Below are 24,103 nucleotides of genomic sequence, written 5' to 3'. Positions count from 1 at the left end.
CGGTCAAGCACTCAAGGGAAACAATGAAATACAACCTGTTGGGACTGGCACCTGTTCATTGGCTTCCTCCTGCGTGGAGACAGTCTGTGCTGGCATCTCGGCCCAGGGCTTGGCAAGACCAGAGCATACTCCATTCTCGCCGTGGCCGGGGTGGGACCTGATGACAAGTAGCCACAAAATGATGACAGAGAGAGGCAGAGAACAATGGTTTAGGGAAGGGGTGGGGGGGTGGGAGGGGGGGCAAGACTAGGACCAGCTGTGCGGTTCAGAAGGGAGAAAAAAAATAGGGAAGGGCTAGTGCCTTGGATTATTTGTTTTGCTTTGTTTTCTTTTTTCTTTTTTGCTCGTTTTTGTCAGGTCCTTCTCTATGCGCGCAGAGAGCTCTGTGGTACTCACAAGCCCGTCAAATCTTAAGTTAGTGAATGTTTCTGCTTAATGAATCATTCCATGCTATTGACCAATGGAGCTTTTTGAAAGAATGGCTTTGGGGTAAGAAGTACAATTAGAAATTATCACCAGCAATGGCCAAGTGGTATTTATGATTTTGGCTGGCCATTTACCACTCTTTACTGGTGGGAGAATGCCTTGCCCTGCCAAATGATATCCTTTAATTTTGTAGAAAATCAAGGCAATGTGTTCATTGGTAAATATAAGTTATTCTTTTTTGTGTGTGGTTTTGTAGCTTCATAATGTTTGAGAATTCCTGAATAGGAAGATCCTCTAAATGAAAATGGAAAATTTTATTAAATTTTACTCAGTGGTTCTCAAAATTTAGCGTGCACGTAAATACCCAAGGCACTTGGTAAAATGCAGACTTCTAGGTCCTATACTCACAGTTTCGGATTTAATGGACCTGGGTTGGGCCCCCAAATTTGCATTTTTAACGAACTCCCAGGTTATCGCAATGCAGGTGTTGGGTTCAAAGCTTGAAGAAAATGCGATCATGCACTTGGCTTTAGCTAATCATGGCGTGATGAGCTCTCACTCAATCCCTCCTTACCTGTTTTCACATGATAGAATTTTCTCTAAGATAGCAGTCGCGTCTTCGTGCATTCAGGAAGGTGCTTCTGACAGTGCAGTATACCACCTGCATTATTTTCAGAGCTTTTGGTCTCAGGTTTATTCCCGGTACAAAGATTGAAGGATGATGTGAAATCAAATACATTTGTCTGGGAGTTGAATGTCTGTCAGACCCAGGCATTGATTTCTTGGAGCTCGAATTCTCAGTAAATGTCTTTCCAGCGAGAATTCCAATCAGGATTCTAAAGGTTATATGCAATAGGCCTGATTTCTGAGCTTTCTCTGGGGAGATTGCTTAATTTATAAGCAAAAGGGAGAGAAATCCACTCACCACCGCTGCTTGTTTTATAATCAGCACACAGTTCATATTTTAGAATAAAATGCTATGTTGATTAGTGGTGTGAACTAGGCTGAGTCAGAAAATATCTCTGTGCAGAGAATCTTTAAGGATGAAATATTTGCACTTTCGAGGATGAAAAGAGAGCAAAAGGAAATCTAGGCGGAACCGTAGGGAAGTCCGCCAAGGAGAGAAGGAGAGAAGCTGGATTTCTGTAGGTGCTCTTATATAATTTTATCACTAGGGGGCAGCATTGCACTGTGTTGGAAAATGCTCATTGCAGCAAGCAGCCCTTTAAAGGAAAATACATCCAAGTGAGCAAAACTAAAAACCTGAACATTAGCAAGAACCAGAAAACCAACAACACAGAACCCAAACTCTCTTTGTTATAATGTGCCATCTTTGCTTTTCTTGGTGCACAGAGTTTAATATTGTAGTATTAAGACTCTCCAAGGCATACTTTATCGGTCCATTAATACACACTTAGGGGTGGTGGATAATGCAGGGAGATTATTTTTCTTTTTTCCCACTTCTTGTTTGGCTCTTCCATCTCATCTCACTGTTCTTGTCTTGCTGCCAAGGAGCTACTGTCCTGTCTACTTCCCTCCAGGAAGAGAGACTGGCAGCTGGCCGTACCTTGGTAATGTTGGTCATTTGGGGAGGCCTGGTGGATGTGTCTAGAACTGGCTGGAAAGCTCCCTCCCTTCTTCCTGGTATGAAATCAGCCTCACAATGTGCACGATTCTGGGAAAGTCCTGGGGGTTATAGTTACTTTTATGCACCCATATAAACACACTTTTACAGGAATCAAACCATCATTCTATGGAGAGTGATACAAAATAAATAGATGCTAAAATTTGCATCTTTAAAACGGACTCATATTGATAAGGTGTGGGTGGGTTAAAAACAAACCCAATCATCGGCTTCAGGAATGGAAGTTCCACCGATGCAGGCATTTTGTCTGTTTGTTCACGGATGTATCCCAACCTCTTAGAACAGTGTGTGGTGTAGAAGGCACTCAACAAATTTGTTGAGTGAGTGAATGAATTTAAACACAGGCATGATGAGGGGTGCCTGGGTGGCTCAGTTGGTTAAGCATCTGCCTTCGGCTCAGGTCATGATCCCAGGATCCTGGGATTGAGCCCCGCATGGGGCTCCCTGCTCCGTGGGAAGGCTGTTTCTCCCTCTCCCACTCCCCCTGCTTGTGCTCTCTCTTTCTCTCTCAAATAAATAACTAAAATCTTTTAAAAAAACAAACAAACCCAAAATATCCCACAGGTGTGATGATAGCACCCTCACCCCACCTTGGTTTTGCTTTTGAGCCATGATTCTCTCTCTGATCTTTTCGGGGACTGAAGCAAGACGGGGCACCTGACATGTCCTTGTCTCAGTCTTTGTATCATTTCTGGCTTCATGGGATTACAATGGCTGATAGTTTCTTGAAGGAAAGTTCTAAAATTCACATCAACTATAAACCCCCAATATTTTTGTTTCTCTGAAATTTGCATATAAAGTTGCATACAATTACAGTGTTAATTCCACCATTTTTTGGGGGGGGGGAGGCATAAAGACTAGATTTGAAAATAACTTCCTATTAATGCCCTTCTATAAGGAAGTCTTTCTGTTTTGCTTCCTCCTCTCTTTTCTTCTCTTGGAAGAAACGGGCAGTTTGGGAAACTTGACTTTGAACATCATCAGAAGTATGCACAGGGCAGGGAATAACAGGCAGTATGAAGATTAATTACCCTCATTGGACTCTAGCTTGGCTGGGCAAGGTGAGACAGTTCCATTATCTAATCATGTTGGCGCTGCTGGCTTCCGAGGCCTTGAGTGCTGGGATAGCCCTCCCTTCCCACTTAATTTATACGAGGAATCGGTCCTCAACTCACCGCTCCCAGTTGAACCCTCAGGCAGAGCGGGAGAGGAGCAATCGATTTGGGAAGGAGACGTTTCCATTTCCGCCTCCGCCCAGCGCCAGTGTCTGCGGCACGTTCTCAGTGCTTACGCGGAAGACGTGCCCCCGGGCTGCTGCCCTCTGCGCCTTTTCCCTCCCGCACAGCTCTTCAAGGTTTTCTTTTGGCTGGAGACGGCCGCCCCTCCGAGCTACACGTCGGAGCCCACCATCAGACCAGAATACACCAGAGCGTGCAGTGCGGGAGAACTCGCTGTGGTGATACCGATGTTCTGCGTCCGTCCCGTCCCATGTGGCAGGCACTGACCCGAGGAGCTGCTGCGCGGGGCATGTGGCTGGTGCAGTTCACGAACGAAAGTTTTAATTTAATTTAAAGTTCAAGAGTTACCTATAGTGAGTATATACTGTTGGGCAGTGAAAGACTAGGCTGTACCCATCCATAATGCTAGGGGAGATGTTTCTTTTTCATTAATGACTTTTTTTCTTTTCTTTTTTCTTTTCTTTTCTTTTTTCTCTTCTCCTTTCTTCCTTTCCTTTTCTTTTCTCTCTTCTCTTCTCTCTTCCTTTCCTTTCCTTTCCTTTTCTTTCTTCTCTTCTGTCTTCCTTTCCTTTCCTTTTCTTTCTTCTGTCTTCCTTTCCTTTCCTTTCCTTTCCTTTCCTTTCCTTTCCTTTCCTTTTTTCTTTCCTTTCCTTTCCTTTCCTTTCCTTTTCTCTTCTTTTCTCTTTTTTGATGGAGCTTGATCATTGCACTGTCATACAGAGAGGCTGGTCTGTACCACAGTCCCCGCTGTTACTAATGTAGTTTTTTTTTTTTCCCCTTAATCTCATCTCACCATGGCCTCTTGTTTCTTACCATGCTCCTCTGCTGCTTCTGAGTTGGCCCTGTCACTTCTCATTAGCATCTGAGGAGGAACAGGAGAATGGAATTTTACATATTCTGCCTTTGTTCCTTGTTTCCCCCTGGTGGCGAAAGGTCTTAATCACAATGAAAACTGCATTCTCTCAAAACAATGTGTTAGGTGGGCTTGTCTTCTCCAGACCCTTGGGGTATTGTTATGTCCTGGGACTCACACAGCATGGCACTCAAACCCTATTTAGTATAGATTTTCAAAGTTGTTCAGAGACCCGTGGACAGTTTGTCTATCAAAATGAGCCCTTTAAAAAATGACCTTATGAACCAAATGTCAATGGTCCCAAGTAGACGCAGTAAGGAAGGTTTGGGACATGAACTGTCACAGGATTGTAACAACGAAAGACAGTGACTCAGCCACTCCCCAGTCATCCAGGTCGAATGATGGAGTAACAGTTAATAACTTCCAATCTTCTCTATTCTCCAAGATCCAACCTGCCTCCAAGCTGATGAACTCAATATTCTCCTGCTGCCTCCGCCACCCTGACACTCGGGCCTGTGCACCTCATGTCCTAGTTGCTAAACTTATACAAATTGGAAGGAAAAAACGAGTCTGTGAAATCACTCTCTCGGTGTCTGCAGTTTACACTGGCTAGTTAATTTGAGACTTCACATGGGTCTCTCAGAGTGACAGAAACCATAGCCCGTCTGCTGTTGTACAAGCAAGTGCATATAGCCTCGCTGCTAACACCCTTGGAAAATGTCCCCAGAAATGCAGCTCACGGAGAGAGTTCTTTAAATTAAGCTAGATTTGTAAAGAGCCCATTTACTGCCTGACTTATAGTTAAATCCTGTGGCAGAATGGAATTTGAGGCTAGCTGCCAGTGAACGGAAAACAGCTTGGGTACCAAACCATGAGCCTGGGAGTGGCAGGGAAAGGAGTGATGTTAGAACAGAAGGCATCCTGAAGTCTGAAAGGAAAGAAAAATCAAAACAGAAGGAAGTGTCTAGAGGCCAAGTACAGAGAGGTCGTCCAAGAAAGTTGAGATGCAGAGAATGAACACGGAGAGAGAGAACAAAGAATAAGAAAGGAGAGTTCATGGAAAGAAAGAGGGAGGTAGAGGAAGGAAAGGAGAAATCGTCTGAGAAGAGAGAAGTTGTTTTCCTGCTTTATGTAGGTAAAGAGACATGACTGGAAATCAGGTTGTTTCAATAGGCAATCAGTAGTGAGTGGGCAAAACTGCTTCCCTACCTAGGTGTCAAGTTCTGAGTTTATGAGTGCAAATAAGCAAGTCTTCAAACAATCAAACGAACTCTACCCTTATATTCTGCTCTTTCTAGGTTATAGTTGCTTTGAATAGAAATAAATTTTTTTTTTTTTATATTCCAATACAGTTGATTTTGAATCTCTTGAAGAAGAATTTAAACAGTGATGAGAAGCCAGGTTTCTCTATAGCCAGCCTATTTCTCTCTCTCTCTCTTTTTTTTTTTCTATAGCCAGCCTATTTCTCGTGGCCTCCCGTCCAAAAGCTGTCCCTCCTCATTTTCTTCACAAATGAAGACACCATGACTGATTGATACCCAACTGCAAAATGTTAACTTGCTTTATATCTTGGGACTTTCACTTCTGGGGGCGGGGGGGCTCTAGAACTTCCTGTGGAGCTTATTAAGAATATAGATGCCTGGACTCCACCCCTGGAGATTTGGATTCTCAAGGGAAGGCAACATTTCTAAGAGAAATGCAAGCTGGGGAATGTTGAAAAACAGGATCAAGCTGTAAAATGTGAAAATTTTAAGGCTTAGAGGATAAAGCAATCTAATTTGATGCTGGTTAAATCCCTCCAAAAGACGGTCTCATGGAATGACATCTGTATACTTGATTGAAAATTAAGGATCAAGGAAATAGAAGATGGCTTATTTTTCTCCCACCACAATTCTTGGCTAGCAGAGTCTTCTTTTTCTTTCCATTTAGTTACTGAAGAAAGAGCAAACTCCAAACTATGAACACATTTTTGGGATGGTCCAGATGGGAGTGTATCTGTGTTCATAGATCTCTGTGGAATCTGGCTTGTGGTTCCATTGATCCTCTTAGCCAGGACTCTTTCTGAGTCCCCAAAGCCCCCTTGTTAGCTGCTGTCACATTCTGTCACGTCTCTGGAGGGACAGCCTCTGCCCTGAGCCACTGTAGGAGGGGGGAGCTGTAATATGAAAGTCAGACAAACATAGTCTCCATCCCGCTCGGCTGCTTACTCTGTGCAGTGGGACAATGGCTCTCTGAGCTTCAGGGACCTCTGTTGTTAAAATGGGTGTAATCATTATTCCTCACTGAGTTGGAATTCTTAAAAAAGAATTAAAGTATAAAAAGCGCTTGGAGGAATAAATGTTCAATAAACAAGACCACCCCTTGGGGGTCTGCCTCCTCTTACCTAGTAGAGAGAGTCATCTGCCCCCCATAGCACCCGAGTTTCTCTGTACCTTCTGTTGTGCTCTTAGCTGTAAGCCTTACCTCCAACCCTACCCCAGGTGACGTGTCTATGTTTGTAAGCTTTGCTGGCCTTTAGGTCCTCCAGTTTGTTGTTGTTACCGTCACGTTTTCCAGTATGACCCGAGAAGCCACAAGGTGCGACATCTAGAAGCCAAGGTTGGGAGGTGGCAGGTCAGCCTGGCTGTGTGTGTCAGAGCTGCTCATCCCACTAGACAAAAGAACACCAGGAGTTCGAGGGATTGTTTGTTGTGAAGCATAATTACTTACTTGCTGAGCGGTATTTATACCATCATTTCAAGGATTGACATGTAAAATTTTCAACTGCGCCTTGTCCTTGATCCCTCCTGGGCAATATACAAGATGGAGAGTCTAACATCCTTGTGGGAATTCAAACATGTCATACTCAGTGACAGGCAATCATGATTCTAATGAGGGCAGAAGAATTTAATTCAATAAAAAACCTATCAGAATTGACAGTAGAAATGTAAACAGGTCCCTGGTGAATAATTTTGCTGGGCCTTCTCTGCTGCTGTATTTGTTGACATAGACCATAACCAAACGTGGAAGGCAGATGCTCAAGCCCGTCCCAACAGGACCGGATGCCTCCACATTAACCAGTGACGTGGGGAACACACCATTTGCATGAAACCATGGACCGTGTTGCTGGGGGTGGTCTCGTAAAAATGGCATTGATATGGGAGGACTGGAGGTATTGTTGGGGGTTACCATTATTATTTTTTTGTCATTTTCAAGATTTTCAGGCAGTAAAAAGGAGTCTTCAGTTGGCTGCTTTGGTTTTTCCCTGAGACTCTTAACATAGCATGCCAAATAATTGTATGAATGGAGTTTTTTCCTTCTGTTTTAGCAACCGGATTTTTTTTTTTTTTTTTTTTTTTAAAGATTTTATTTATTTATTTGAGAGAGAGAGAATGAGAGAGAGAGAACACATGAGAGGGAGGAGGGTCAGAGGACGAAGCAGACTCCCTGCCGAGCAGGGAGCCCGATGCGGGACTCGATCCCGGGACTCCAGGATCATGACCTGAGCCGAAGGCAGTCGCTTAACCAACTGAGCCACCCAGGCACCCTAGCAACCGGATTTTAAAGACTTTTCATTCAGTTAGTTTATGAGCTATTGACTGTTATGGCAAATTTAAATTTCCTCCAGCAATGCAAAGAGAGTGCTCCTATGAGCAACAGAAACAAATTCCAAATGCAGACTCCTTGATCCAACAACTAACCCTTTAACTAACCCTTTGCTAATAACATTCACCGATGTTTTGCTATTATTGTCCCAAGGGACTCAAGTGTTGCGATGCGTTTACCTGGGCTCCTTTTCCGTGTTCTGATACCCCCTTAGTCTTGGCGCCCCTCCGCATGGACGACGAGGAGCAGTATAACTAAGCACGCTATCAAGCCTTGCTTGTTTGTCATTTCCCCTTTGTTCTGTCCCCTGGTTCATCATTAATTCTGTCATTTTCCTATTTCTTGTCCACTTGGAGCCGTGAGCAGTAATGGACAGCTCACAATTCTGACCTTTTCCGCTTCTCACATTCTTTGGCAGAAGCTCTTAAAATAGGAAACAGCCGAGCTGAGAATTCCCATTGGCAGGAGAGCGCTGTGGCTTTGCTCTCGCAGCCCGCGGGCCTGTTCCCTGGCGGTGATGCCGCCTGGCCCCGGCCCCCTCTCCCCGAGCGCCCCCTCCGGCCGGGCCCGGGAACGCCGCAGCCCCGTCAGTGGCGGCGGCTCTGACACCTGCGCTGCTTGTCTGGGGGTGGGGGTGGGGTGGGGGTGGGGTGGGGATTTCCTGCGACCTTGCCCTCTTAGCCACTTGGCGGAGGGCGAAACTTTAGTGATTCAGGGGACAAAATCCAATGTCTTCCAAAGGAAAGATGTGCACCTGAGAGGAAGGGAGTGGTGTGGAGGTCAAAGTGGGGAACACAAAGGTCTTTCGGATCTCTTTGTGAGCGTCAGTGGAGCCTCCGAGGGCTTCTCTCTGAATGGACACACTCCTGAGCGCAGGGTTGCTGACCGCAGGCTCCTGTAAACCTCTGGCCTGGAAGCTCTACAGCCCCGCAGGACTTCCTTCTCCGAGCCTTCCAGAACACCCAGTGTTTCCCTGCCCCACGGGGGTCCCGTCGACCCTCTCTTCTGTGCGGTTTTTCTGTTTCTTTGTCCTGGTGGCTGGAAGAGATCAGACCTTTAGCCTACCCAGGATCATTCTAGTGGCTCAGGAAAGTGAGAGCTAGGAGCAGATCGGATGGTGCCCTCCTGAAATGGTGACCTGCCCCATTTGCTACAGCCGCAGAGGTGAGGCTGGCTGGCGGCTGGGGGTGGGGTGGGGCGGGGCGAGCCGGGCGCACACAGGAACCCAGCCGAGCTCCTAGATACCTTGTACTAGTTAGCCGATCATTTCCCTCATTTCCCTGCATTCATTTGTCACTACGAGGTCCTTTTCTCTCTGCTTCTGGTCTCTTCTCCAGCTCCTTAAGGCGTTATAAGAGCAAAGTTACAAAAGGCAAGAGAAACATGACGGAAGTGTCAGGAAGAACAAATAAACAGTTGAGACTATATTGGAGCAAAACTTCTGTTCCTTTCTTTATCATTCATTTGTTCCCTTCTCAGATACTTTTTTTTGAGCCTGTTCAGTGTGCCCAGAACCATGCTGATTGCTCAGATTATAAATGTAACCCAACAATATAAAAAGCTTTTAGCCTTCAAGGAAAACTCTTTATTTTGTTAGCCAAATAAAGTGACTCCTGCCCTTAGTCTTATGAACCACAGGAAGTCCACTCACCCTCTCTGAGGACCACATGAAGACGCCCGTACACCTGCCAGTGTCAGCTCGTTCTCTGGGGGCTGCTCTGGCGTGGGCTCCCCTTCACTGCTGCCCCTCTTTTTCATCTACCCCTGCTGCTCTGGCACTCTGGGCTCTGGTTTGCCCCAAAGCACAGATACATTTTCTTCCTTCATTCCCCAAGGCTGCTATTGGGACATAGAGGTGAGCAGATGACAGGGATATCTTAGAAGTCATTGTGAAAGAATTACAACGTAGAAAAGGAAAGCAGGAGTGAGACGTTAGCTATCAGCTCTCCCAACAGCATCCTCCGCGGCCCTGGCCAGCCCCTGTGTTGCTGTGCAGGTCCGCTCCCCCCCACCTAGCTTTCTCTTTCCCCGGCCCCAGGCTCCTCACTGCGGAAGAACAGGCAGACTTTCTTCGCAGTCGGGTATGTCTCTTTGGGGATGCACCAGACCACTCAAAGGCTTGATTTTAACACTGTTTGGTCTCTTATGATCTTAGTCTCTCTTTTCCTATCAGGCTTTGGGCACTTCCTTTGTAAATTAAAAAGGACACCGCAGTGTTTTCCCCAATTAAAACAACAACAACAACAACAAACCTCCAAATCTTCCCCAAAGGTAAATCTGTTACACCATCTTGAATGCAGAAATAGCTATCCATAGCTTTTAAAGTACCAGTTGCCTCATAATTAAGATGACAGGGCTCCTGCCCACAACCTGAGCATAGTAGGAGAGACAACAAGAGAACCAAATTTGTAGCAGAATGTTATGAGTGATGTGACAGAGGTGTGGGTGGGCTGCTATAGGACCGCACAGAAGGAAGCATTTAATTCCACCCACTGGTCCCTGGAAGGCTTTGCAGCCTCACTTGAGTTAAGAATTTTCCAGGAAGGTAATGGGAGCACAGCATTCCAAGCAGCTAGAGAAGGATGTGAAAATTGCGGAGGCATGCAAAAGCCTGGCAGGTGGGGGGAATAATAGGTGTTGGCAGGACAGGAGCAGGGGATGGGAAGATGGGCAAGGACCACATGGCATGCTCAGGAGTTGATAAGTAACCTTGTATCGGCAGTGCCACCATCAGAATCGTGCTGTAAAGACTGCGGTGGGGCAGTGCGGAGGATGGGCTGGGGACAAGGGAGACAGGGGCGCAGATGTGGCATCTGCTGTGCGGTCAGCTCCAGGGATGAAGGCCTGATCTCCAGCAGGGCACGGAGATCAGATAAATGGCAAGCCAAGAGACTTCATCTCTAATGTGGGGGGCTGGGGCTCCCCCGCTAACTCACTGCTGTAGCCAATTTGCCTAGAACAGTGTCTGTGTTCAGCGCATAGAAGTCAACCAGTAAACATTGGCTGAAAGAATGAACGGTGCAGTTGGACGTTGGTGTCCAAAGATGTCCACAGTGACCGTTACGTCATATAAATGTGGCTGAGGAGTCTTCACTGTACTGACATGAAGAACATGAGTTTTTGAATAAATGTAACACCTTTTACTCTCCCATTTTAAAGGGATAATTTGAGGGGGGTTGAATACACAAGTTGCAAAGGTATGGGTGGAGTGTGGGGAAAGTTTAAGTGATAGTGAAGTGTCTAGTCGTCGTCATCCCTCCAAGCCCCAAGAGACGCAGGGAGGTGGTATTCCTAGAGCCTGAAAGGAGGAAGCTATGCACGGGGGGGCTGCCTCGACAGGACCTGTAACCTTTGGTGGAGGTTTGCCATCAGCTGGAAGAAGCTGAGGGAGTGAATACCTTGTCGTTTCTTTCCTCTTGCCCTCAGTCTGCTAGCAGGCCTTTCTATTGGCCGAATTCTACCAGAAGCAGAAGGTCAAGGGGGCCTGTGGCCCCTCCCAGACAGAGGACAGAGTTTCCTTGCCACTTCCTACAGTTCTGCCTTTTTTTGCAAGGTCAGAATGCATGTGGAGGCAAATAAATTAGACTCTAGCCTGCCCTAATCTTCTGCTTCAACTGCTGCCTCAAAGCTACCCAGGCTTCAAATAGACTTGAGGCAGTTATGTGTCCCTTCTTTCCATAGCTGCAGCCCACTTTCTGACCTCTATGTAACTGAGCGGTAACCACCTGACTGACAAGCCCGTGTCAGTAGTTGAGAGAGAGTTGGGTGCTTTATTCACACAGTAGCAGAGCAGAGATATCTTCTTATCTGAAATTTGGTTAGAAAACAGAAAATCTCTGACATAATTTAAGGCTTTGTATAGAAATCCATGCCATGATTGAATAGAAACCCACAGTGTGGTCAGCTTGAATGGCAAGGGAAGTGATATTTGTTGGAGGTCTACTGTGTTCAGGTTCTAGGTCAGGTGCTTTACAAGACCGAGGCTCTCAGGTAGTTGAACTTGGGGGGTCCACATCAGTCATTACCAGTCTGTTGTAGTTCTGTAAAAATGACCTTGATCAAACTTCCCATCTCTGTGTATTACTTCTGTTAAACTAAAAAAAAAAAAATCGTAGAACTTTGAAAAATTAAACTAACGTAAAACCTCTGTGGGGAATTGTTGCCACAGCTGGATGGAATGCGTCAACTATTAAATAACAACACTTCACGAGGCAGCCAAGCGTAGAGCATGGTGTCCCACTGAAGCCACAGAGAAATCTAAATAGAATGCAGAAACTCAGTAGGAATTTGACTCGGCTAATAATATGGCATGGATATATAAACCTATAATTTAGCCTCGGGATTTCTGCCCTTTGTTATCCTTCTCTGCTTGGTTTTCTCGTGTACTTTCTGACAAGGAAAATAAGGTTGTCATAAACCTTCCACCTTGGATGGTGGATTCATTGCAGGCTGCACAGACTTTCACTACAAACCACAATTAGGAGACAGTGGGGGTCAATGTTACTATAGGATTTTATGCAGTTGAACTTGGCGGCCATTTGATTTGTTGGAATCTCTTGATGTTCATGAGCCCCCACTTCTGGGAATTTTGTTTTTCCAGGTGAAGCCAACCAAAGAGAGTCTAACTTTGATCACTTTTCTTCAATAAAATCACAATAAAGGAGGTGAATGAAATCATGTATCTCTTTGGTAGACTTTCCTACCCTGCAATTCCTTTGCCCAAACGAAGACGACCGCCTACCAGTTTTCGAAGAGACAGAAGTATGCATCTCTTTAACACGGTGTGAATAGAAGAAACATACTGACCAGATGCTAACATTAAATTATAGCCTTTCTGACTTAGATAAAACCAAATTGAAATTGCATTGCAATCAATCAGGAGCTCCCCTTCAAAAATATTACTCTTCTAGAAACCTTTCTTTAACTGTGACTTTGGAAGCCCTAGTTACCCAGTCAGGCGTGCGCACGCACACACACACACACACAAAATCATTATTTTTGGAGACAGTATGTATTGGTTAACTCTTGCTCTTACCTGCTATGATATGTACCCCAGCTTCTTGTGAAATCACTCCCATCTCCCCCAATAATTTCTGAAAGTTTCCATGGTGTGACGTAAGTGTTGTCATGAACCATGGCAGTCACCTACTCCTTGGTATCTGCTGGGCACCATACTTCCTGCTCCTGCCTTTTCTGGGCATCCCTGTATCCATCAGATGCTGCTACTTATGTCACATCTAGTTGATGTACTGGAGCACTTTGTCATCAAAGCTTTACTGCATTTTCTGAGCCATCGGTGTACCCAGCTATGCTGTTTTAGGCTGGGAAATAAGGATAATGTTATTCCCTATTAGCCAGGTAATAAGGCAGCATTGCTTATGCTACAAAAACTAAAAATATTTAAAAAATAAAAACAGCTCCTTCGCTTTTAACTTGAAGTCTATCTTTTCCCCCCGAGGACTATGAATTTATAGGGATTGGAAGAAATATCCAGGTGACAGACACCGTGTTCTTTCCCACTGGCCACTAGTCTTCCTGTCCCCTTTGTGTCAGTTTACTCCACAAGGTCACTCAGTCTCTCAGGTGAAAATAAACTCTTGGCAGTCCCACCTCACCAGACTTTTTAAGACACGCTCGTATGTGAGGCTTAGCAGTGGATACCATTTGGATTTCCTCATTATAGGAGTGCTTTTAGACTCTCTCCAGCTCAGACCAAGTAGACAGTGGGATGAAGTAAACGGGAGGGATGGCATCTGTTATGGGTGTTGTGTGCCCCTCACCTCTGCTGCCATTCGTTTGTTGAGAGCCTAACATCTCAGTATCTTAGAATGTGACTGTATATGAGATGGGGTCTTGACAGAGGTAATTAAGTTAAAATGTGGTCATTAATGTGGGCCCTAACCCAATCTGACTGATACTCTTATAAGAAGAGGAAATGTGGGCACAGAGACATACAGAGGGGAAATGTTGTGTAGACATAAGGAGGAGATGGCCATCTACAAGCTGTGGAGAGAGGCCTGGCCGAGATCCTTTCTGCACAGCCCTTAGGATATAGAGATTTCTCTATAGTATGTTACTATAGGATTGATGCAGTTGAACTTGGCGGCCATTTGATTTGTTGGGAGTCTCTTGATGTTCATGAGCCCCCACTTCTGGGAATTTTGTTTTTCCAGGTGAAGCCAACCAAAGAGAGTCTAACTTTGATCACTTTTCTTCAATAAAATCACAATAAAGGAGGTGAATGAAATCATGTATCTCTTTGGTAGACTTTCCTACCCTGCAATTCCTTTGCCCAAACGAAGACGACCACCTACCAGTTTTCGAAGAGACAGAAGTATGCATCTCTTTAACACGGTGTGAATAGAAGAAACATACTGACCAGATGCTAACATTAAATTATAGCCTTTCTGACTTAGATAAAACCAAATTGAAATTGCATTGCAATCAATCAGGAGCTCCCCTTCAAAAATATTACTCTTCTAGAAACCCTTTCTTTAACTGTGACTTTGGAAGCCCTAGTTACCCAGTCAGGCGTGCGCACACACACACACACACACACACAAAATCATTATTTTTGGAGACAGTATGTATTGGTTAACTCTTGCTCTTACCTGCTATGATATGTACCCCAGCTTCTTGTGAAATCACTCCCATCTCCCCCAATAATTTCTGAAAGTTTCCATGGTGTGACGTAAGTGTTGTCATGAACCATGGCAGTCACCTACTCCTTGGTATCTGCTGGGCACCATACTTCCTGCTCCTGCCTTTTCTGGGCATCCCTGTATCCACCAGATGCTGCTACTTATGTCACATCTAGTTGATGTACTGGAGCACTTTGTCATCAAAGCTTTACTGCATTTTCTGAGCCATCGGTGTACCCAGCTATGCTGTTTTAGGCTGGGAAATAAGGATAATGTTATTCCCTATTAGCCAGGTAATAAGGCAGCATTGCTTATGCTACAAAAACTAAAAATATTTAAAAAATAAAAACAGCTCCTTCGCTTTTAACTTGAAGTCTATCTTTTCCCCCGAGGACTATGAATTTATAGGGATTGGAAGAAATATCCAGGTGACAGACACCGTGTTCTTTCCCACTGGCCACTAGTCTTCCTGTCCCCTTTGTGTCAGTTTACTCCACAAGGTCACTCAGTCTCTCAGGTGAAAATAAACTCTTGGCAGTCCCACCTCACCAGACTTTTTAAGACACGCTCGTATGTGAGGCTTAGCAGTGGATACCATTTGGATTTCCTCATTATAGGAGTGCTTTTAGACTCTCTCCAGCTCAGACCAAGTAGACAGTGGGATGAAGTAAACGGGAGGGATGGCATCTGTTATGGGTGTTGTGTGCCCCTCACCTCTGCTGCCATTCGTTTGTTGAGAGCCTAACATCTCAGTATCTTAGAATGTGACTGTATATGAGATGGGGTCTTGACAGAGGTAATTAAGTTAAAATGTGGTCATTAATGTGGGCCCTAACCCAATCTGACTGATACTCTTATAAGAAGAGGAAATGTGGGCACAGAGACATACAGAGGGGAAATGTTGTGTAGACATAGGGAGGAGATGGCCATCTACAAGCTGTGGAGAGAGGCCTGGCCGAGATCCTTTCTGCACAGCCCTTAGGATATAGAGATTTCTCTATAGTATGTTACTATAGGATTGATGCAGTTGAACTTGGCGGCCATTTGATTTGTTGGGAGTCTCTTGATGTTCATGAGCCCCCACTTCTGGGAATTTTGTTTTTCCAGGTGAAGCCAACCAAAGAGAGTCTAACTTTGATCACTTTTCTTCAATAAAATCACAATAAAGGAGGTGAATGAAATCATGTATCTCTTTGGTAGACTTTCCTACCCTGCAATTCCTTTGCCCAAACGAAGACGACCGCCTACCAGTTTTCGAAGAGACAGAAGTATGCATCTCTTGAACACGGTGTGATTAGAAGAAACATACTGACCTAGGACTGGAGTGTGGGGAAAGTTTAAGTGATAGTGAAGTGTCTAGTCATTGTCATCCCTCCAAGCCCCAAGAGACGTGGGGAGTTGGTGTTCCTAGAGCCTGAAAGGAGGAAGTTATGCATGGTGGGCTGCCTTGACAGGACCTGTAACCTTTGGTGTGGGTTTGCCATCAGCTGGAAGAAGCTGAGGGAGCGAATACCTTGCCATTTCTTTCCTCTTGCCCTCAGTCTGCTAGCAGGCCTTTCTATTGGCTGAATTCTACCAGAAGCAGAAGGTCAAGGGGGCCTGTGGTCAGATTCTAGGTCCTAAGACCTAGTAACCTAGGTCCCAGACAGAGGACCTAGAATCTGAACATAGTAGACCTCCAACAAATATCACTTCCCTTGCCATTCAAGCTGACCACAGTGTGGGTTTCTATTCAATCATGGCATGGATTTTTATACAAAGCCTTAAATTATGTCAGAGATTTTCTGTTTTCTAACCAACATACTTCGATCTCAGACTTCTGGCTTCCAGAACTGTGAGACAATGCCTTTCTGTTGGTTAAGCCACCTGGTCTGCGGTACTTAGTTATGGCAGCCCCATCGCCCTAAAATATCCTAGGAACAGTTTACACCCTTGTAGTAGGGCAGGTCCCGAGAGGCTGAGTCTGCCTGCAGGTGTGGAAGCAAGCCACCCTGCTTGCTATGTGTGGTTTCTGAAGAGTGTGGTGGCAGATTGGAGAAAAGCCAAGGTGGGCCAGCAAGAGGTGGGCAGGTGGTCTGCTTGCAAGGAGGTGGAGCCCAGCGGTGAGGAGTCTGGAAAAGGCAAGATGCTCAGACTCAGGAAGGCATACATCATTTTAGAGAGTCTGTCAGAGCCCAGCCTGAATGAAGAAATAATGATAGGGCTCTGGTTTTGAGGAAACTGAGGATGGGGTAGAGAGCAGGCTGGGACTCAGTGACTGGAAACAGGAGGAATGTGGGCACCTGGTCATGGGAGAAGGGTCATGTTCAGTTACTAGAATCTGATCATGAGGTCAGACTGGGACTACCAAGGTCATTTTCCATCCCAAGCACATTTCTGAGCTGGATGTCCCTAAATCACCCCTGACTAGGAATATATGGGGTTCTAGGGTCTAAAGCAAGCCTCAACCTATAAGAAATAATGTCAAATGGCTTCAGCAATGAGCGGTAGTGGCCCAGGGAGGCAGGGAGGTCATTACGCTGACAATACAATTCTGCTGAATGAACCAGAGGATACATCTTCCATAGGAGCCATTTGCTTGGTACGCTTATTAATTTCCAATGTGCCATTCTGGGATCTTTCCCAGAAATGTCATCCATGACTCCTGGGAAGAATTTTTCCAAGCAAGTGTCAATGCTTTGCTGCTTATAGAGGGAACTTCTGAAAGCAACAGGAGCTGCCTTTCATGTACCAGGTATCCCAGGCCGAAGCAAAAATGCCCAACATAGGAGAGATTGTAGAAAATGTAACTAGGGTTTCAGTTTAGCTTTGCCTGTAAAATGGAAAACAATTCAAGCGGTTGCTCCACTGGTTCGTGAAAATAATCAGAGCTACTAACAGAGAACACAGCCTCAGAGTTGCTGGGCTTAATACTCTAGAACAGCACTTTTCAAACATTTTGCAGCTATAGAATCCTTTGTTCAAATGAATTCTTGAGGGGAACTCATAATACGACAGTGGGGGGAAAAGGAACAGCTTTAGTTGAAGCTGGGGCATGAGGCCCACATCCTCGCCCTCCACCCAGAGAGAGTTTTTGGTAGAGTGCAGTTTGAACACCACACAGAGCATGTACATCACTCAAAAAGAGTAGCTTATTCATTAACTGGCCAAATTAATATATTACAGATATTGAAAAATCTAGGAAATATTTAGAGTTTTAAATATGAGACATGTAATCTTAAAAGAAAAAAAAGTTAGCTCAGTGGTTGTCCTAATTATTTTCTGTTCTTTAACGAACCATCCCAATGATTAATGGCTTGAAATAACAACACTCATTTAATTTGCTTGTGCATTGCCATTTGGTGAAAGCTCTGCTCCACTGGCCGCAGGCTGGGGTGGCTCAACTGGGGCTGGAGCTTTTACTTCCAAGATGGTTCACTTATATGGTTGGCAACTTGGTGCAACTGTCAGCTGAGAGCTGTTGGAGCCTTGATTGATTTTCATGCTCTTCCCCAGCCTGGTAACTGGGTTCCAAGAATTAGTGTTCCAGGGTAAGCAGTGGAAGCTAGTCTTGTAAGAACTTGGCTTGGAAACTGGCACAGTGCCATTTTTACTTTATTTAATTGGTCAAAGTAGTTACAGAGCCTTCCCACATTCAAGGAGAGGGAACACAGACCACACCTCTTCATGGGAAGAGTGTCAAAAAATTTGTGGCCATCTTGATGCCACTGTAATGGTCCTTTCTCGTTTTCCCTTTCTCTTTTTAATATCAACATCCTCTTCCTCCTCCACAATGACGAAAATGTATGGAATTATTACTATCTACCAGACACTCTGCTCAGTGTTCAGCAACACATACAGGACAAGAGATAATCACATATTCACAAGAGAAGCTTTACTTCCTGTACAATCTATCATCGAGGAGAAAGAGTCACTATTCCTTACATTTAACAAATACTTCAATATTGCCTATTACGTGTGCTGGCTGCTGGAGGAAAAAACAGGATCATTAAGACCCAGGACTTACCTGCAGTGAATTTATAGTCAATGGGTATTATGCAAGACAGAATTTGGCTGATTTTATCGTAGATCTATAAGCAGTGTGTCAGGAAAGCATGCTGAAGAGGAGACGGATTTTGGCTGGAGAAGGGTGGAGAAGGATTCATGGGGGAGTTGAAGGAGTCTCAAATGAGGGCTGAGAATGAAGAACATTCCAAGACAGAGGAATCTGGTGAGCATGTGCTCAGAGGTTGGAAAATGCCAGGTTTGTTTAGAGAACAATGCTCCAGGTGCTTTGGCAGGAGTTTTTATACACATGAAGGAGAGTTAAGGATGATAATGTTGGAAAGATGGTTGGGGCCTTGTCAGGAAGGTCCTAGGATTATTTAAAAATTTTTCTTATTTATTTATTTTAAAAGACTTATTTATTTATTTTACACAGAGAGAGAGAGAGAGAGAGGGAACACAAGAAGGGGGAGCGGCAGAGGGAGAGGGAGAAGCAGACTCCCTGCTCAGCAGAGAGCCCAATGTGGGACTTGATCTCAGGACCCTGGGATCACGACCTGAGCTGAAGGCGGACGCTTAACCGACTGAGCCACCCAGGTTCCCCTATTTAAAAATTTTTAAAACTCTGTTTTGGAATACTTAAAATATCTTATATTTTATTTGAGAATAAAAATTTGTTCTGAGCTCACAGAGCTGTAAAGTTCCGGAATGCTGTCCACAGCTGCCAAGAAAGGAAATGTCACCTCACAGAGGAGACTAGCTGGAGATGTGGGGCAGTTCTTCCTGCGTCTTTGTCCAGTGCCGCTGTGGTGGTGTGCTGAATGCTCTTGGAGATATTCCATCTCCTGCTGCAAAATTTATCACCTTTTCCTATGCTTTTCTCTTAGAATATCAAAGGCCTGCCTGCCGGGGTAAAAAAGCTTTTCAGAATAGCTATTGCTCACTTTGGGTGAGATGCCTGTGGTCGGCTAGAGAAAAGTAAGCAGCATATGGACCCGAGGTTCTGTAGAAGAGATTGCTGTTCCTGGGTCTGCTGCCAGTTGCCAGCAGGATCTTGGAGAAGAACAAAGAAGCAGATAGATGTGCTGGGGATGACATGGGAAAGTACTTTTCAAATTAGAGGTCAGGGTCGCTAGGGGTCCTTTGCAGTTTAGGGGCCGAGAGGAGAGGAAGAGGGTCAGTGATTATTTTGAGTTAGAAGACATTGCCATCACCAGAATTGCTGCATAGGGAATTTAAGAAACCACTTCAAAGGGAAATAAGAAGGTCAGCATTAGGTGGTTAGTAGGTGATAGCAAGGCCTGCAGACATTTTGAAGGAAAAGATAAAATGCTTCGAGAGCTGTAAAGACACAGAAAACGAGGGAAAAAAGAAACAGTCCTTCAAAACTTTATTTTGATATCCCTAAATTTGGATAGAAAAATTGAGGAGGGTCTTCAGGAATGAGGTAGGACTCATGGTAGTCAGATAAATCATGCATTTTTAAATTTTTATTACTTTCTTGGCCTGTATGCTTATGAGTGAACAAAAATATAATTAGTATATTAAACCTCATTTTTTGGCATTTTGTGTACAAAGAGAGAGGTCATTTCATTTGCCGGGGAACTTCCCACCCCCTGGTTGATGTGATCACAAGCAGGACATCCCTCTGCCCCACAAGAAGGAACCCACATGAAGTCACTTTTTGAGGAGTGGAGTAGTCCCTGCAGGGTGACTGTGGAATTTGTTACGTGCGTGTTGCTGTTGCCTCCTCCCCAAAGTTCTGACCTACTGGGGGCTTGCGTCACAAGTCTATGTGTAGGGCTCATCACAGTGTGTAGGTATCTGGTTTATTTTCATTTCCTTTCCTACTCTCTATTTCTCTCCTGTCCTCCCTTCAAATGAGGTTGTAAGTTGTCTAAGAGCAGGGATGTTGATTGTGTCGTCCACAGCTGAATATCAAGTTCCTAGCACAGTGACTGGCGCAGGCCCCCACTCTGCCAAGCGTTTTTTTTTTTTTTTTTTTTAAGATTTTATTTATTAGAGAGAGAGCACGAGCGAGGGGAGGGGAAGTGGGAGAGGGAGAAGCAGCCTCCCCGCTGAAGAGGGAGCCCGATGCAGGACTCGATCCCAGGACCCTGAGATCACGACCTGGGCCGAAGGCAGACACTTAACCGACTGAGCCACCCAGGTGCTCAAGAGAGTGGTTTAATGAATGAATGGGAGCTGCCTTCACACAGAGCTAGTTTTTCCATAACTTTTAGAAGAAACACTTTCCCCCTTGCTAGTCATGTGCTGTAACTTTCTAGAAATTGTGTCTCCATTTAGAAACACACACAAGGCCTGAGAATGCAGAGGAAGGGGAGTGTGGTTGTGGATGACAATAGAGCCATACCACGTCCAGGAAGAAATGGTAGTTGGACACCAGGGTGGGTGAGAGGTATTGTCTTTGTAAGGGTGACAAGTCCAAGAGGACAAAAGGATTGGAAACGCCATCCTCTTGCATGATGTTGTTCAGACTCCTCAGAAGGAAAGCAGGGCAGGACTGGCACCCGTGCCAGTTGACACAGAAGAACAGGCTGCCCAGAGTCAGGAGAGGCTGTTGGTGGAGCTTGATTCAGTGTTTTCCCCAGCAGTTATGACGTATGCGAGGGACTGACATTCTTTCCTACTATATGACACCTTGTGTCAACAAGACGCACAGTGAAAATTTGAAGGAATTGCTTCATGGAGGATGGGAGGAGATTCCTGCTGTCTGTGTGATGGGACAGTTAGTGGTCCCCAGGGCGGAGTGCCAGAGAGGTGAATAACTAAGGAAATTCCTAGCTTTCAGACTGTCTGAGCTCAATTCAGACAGGTGAGTAGTTGCCTTAAAAATATGAACCCGCTTCTTTTGTTCCCCCCCCTTTTTTTTAACTTTAAAAGATATGTCCACAGAGCTGAGTGGGGGGCATGTGGACACCTAGTTTGTTGTCATTTGAGGCCATTTCCTTTACAAACATGAAATACCCAGGCAAGTTATTTGTCTATCATATTTCTCTGCTGAAAGCTGTTGGTTTCTCTGGGACTAAGAACCCAAGGTTTACTCGGTGTTACTTGTACTTGGTAGAAGAGTCATTTCTCCAGGCTCCATGGTGTGACCGGGTCTGGTGTGAGAAGCAGAGGGAAGCTCTGTGTTTTCACTGGTTGTGCAAAGACCACACGTCTGGCAAGAGCCCGCTTCAGAAGCCATTGTAAATACAAATCCACCACGATGCCACAGTAATCCCATAAATTCAAGGTTGTGGAATTAGGGGAGGTTGGGGGGGGGGGTTCTCTCAGTTCAGCCAAGTACACACCCTGCAAATGTACATGAAGAAGGTTTCTCTTCCCTACCACTAATAGCCTAGATGGATCCTTAGCAGGAACATGGGAATAGCTAATTTCTGTGAGGAAATTTAGTACAGTGGTGGCATGCAAGCAAGTTGGACTTTTATTTTTAAAAGTTGTGTGGCATTTTAGCTTATTAGCAAAACAATTTCAGTCAAGATGCGGTCTTTTGAATTATTGTTGATTTGCATGGTTCCTTTTCGCCACGTCCTCATGTGAAATATGGTAGGGCATTCTCTGTTCCACATTTCAATTAATCTTTCAACTCCATTTATCTGTGAGAGAGCAGAGATTTTCAATTGCTTTAAATAGAAGACAACATTAAAACCCAGAGCAGGCCAGAAAAGTCCAAGCTAAGTGAGTGTTTCACTTTGAATGAGGTTGTTTAGGATTTTAAAGTCCTCTAACTTGTGATCTTCAGATGTCTTTTGAAGATGAATTGTGGGCATGCCAGTATAATAGGGTCAGTCCTCAATCGACTGTGGGTAATTGAAGTGCACAGACTATAATACCATCTCCTCTCCATCCAGTTGTATGTAATCCCTCCACACACCCACCCCTCACCTCATATTTGTTGGAATTCTTAACAGAAAGCAAAATGACATCGTTCAAGTTTCCCGATTAGGTTGTCTTAGTCTGTTCAGGCTGCTACAACAGTACGCCACGACCGTGTGGCTCCTAAACCACATAAATTTAATCTCTCACAGTTTGAGGCTGGGAAGTTCTAGATCAAGGTGTCCGCAGACTTGGTGTATGGTGAGGGCCCGCTTTCTGGTTCAGAGACAGCAGACTTCTCTCTGTGACCCCACATGGTGGAAGGGGCAAGGGAGTTCTCTGGAGTCTCTTTTAAGGGCACTAGTCCCATTTATAGGGGCTCCACCTTCATGACCTAATCAGCTCCCAAGGGCTCCACCTCCAAATTCCCTCACCCTGGGGATCAGGTTTTAATATATTAATTCCGGGAGGGACACAAATTCAGCCTATAACAAGATTTGTTCTCTGGTGTGCAGTGAAATAGAGGACAGGTTAAATCATAGGAGGGAGGGGAGAAAAGGAGGACAATGAGACACAGAGTAGGCGGCTGAACTGTCTACGTTGCCCTGGTCACTACCGTGTTCAATCCTGGTTGGAGCTACCCACACCCCAGGCTTTTCCTGCCTGGCCCACAGCTCTTATCAGCTGAGAGGGGCTTTTGCTTGTCCTGGCAGGAATAACCCTTGAGCACCCCAACTGGGCCGCTCGGTTGTCAAATGGACACACACAAATATTGCTTGCTCTTTGGTGTTCTGGAGACTCTCAGAGGCCTTTGTTCGAGGTTTGGACCTTTTGTGGAATCTGAAGAATCAATCTCCCTTCTCCTTGCTGCCTGCCAAGCCAAACTCTCCGCTGCTCCTTTCTCTGGTAGGAAAGATAAACGAAAATCCCATTATTCAGCTCATGGTATTGTGATGGCAGTTTCCTTTGAGCCTCTTTGCAAAACCCTGCTTGCTTTAGAACTGTACATCATATTGGATCCATTGAGAGCCATTATTTATCTGACAGGATATTTATAAAAGCCAGCATTAGCTGCAGCTCCAAGTCAATATGTTTCTCTCTTGCTGACACACATCACACCAACAGGATTGAAATATTTAAATACAATAGTCCCTTCAAGAAATCATTAATTTTTCTATCACCGCTAGAAGTGATAATGTGATGGAAATGGATTTAGTTGAAATAGTTGAGCCGACCGGAGTGGCTACTTTCAAGTGTCTGGACTTCAGAGAAGCCTGTGCCAAACGCAGTGAGGGTCCAGTGAGGACCAGAACCCAGAGCCCCAGGCTTGCCCCCCAGCGCCGTCCCACCCACTTCAGTCAGGAGGACTGTGCCCTCCCGAGGGAAACATTTAAATATCAAGGAGAGGAAATGAAACAGAGGACGAACCACCTCGTTACTGCCCTGTCTGTCTCTTTCTGTCCCAGCTTGTCTCCCTACAGTTTCTCTTCTCCCTCGCTCTCCTTTGCCCTCCTCTCTCTTTTATCCCCCCTCTCTATTTTTGTCTGCCTCTTCCCCTGGCTTCATCTTTTGCTCTTTGATCTTCCCCTTCCCTTATTCACATTCCCCGCTGTGTGTGGCTGCGCTGAAATTGAGGACAGTCTTAAGTGTGTGCGCCACTGTCAGGGCTCTGGAGAGGGGAGGGGAGGGGTCAGGGAACGGGGTGCGTGCATCTGGCTGATGGCTCGATCCGGCCAGGGTTCCTCACACATAATGAATGCAGAAAGTCTCCCTGACCCTTCACAATGCGGGACAGGGAGTCAAACTTTGAAACTTTCTGGACTGATGAAGGACTTGGACCTTGACTACATGGGCAGTACCTTGTGTTCCCGGATATGTTTCCTGACCA

The sequence above is a fragment of the Halichoerus grypus genome, chromosome 3 (assembly GCF_964656455.1).
Source record: "Halichoerus grypus chromosome 3, mHalGry1.hap1.1, whole genome shotgun sequence".
NCBI classification, from domain to species: Eukaryota; Metazoa; Chordata; class Mammalia; order Carnivora; family Phocidae; genus Halichoerus; species Halichoerus grypus.
This window is presented reverse-complemented; position numbering follows the sequence as displayed.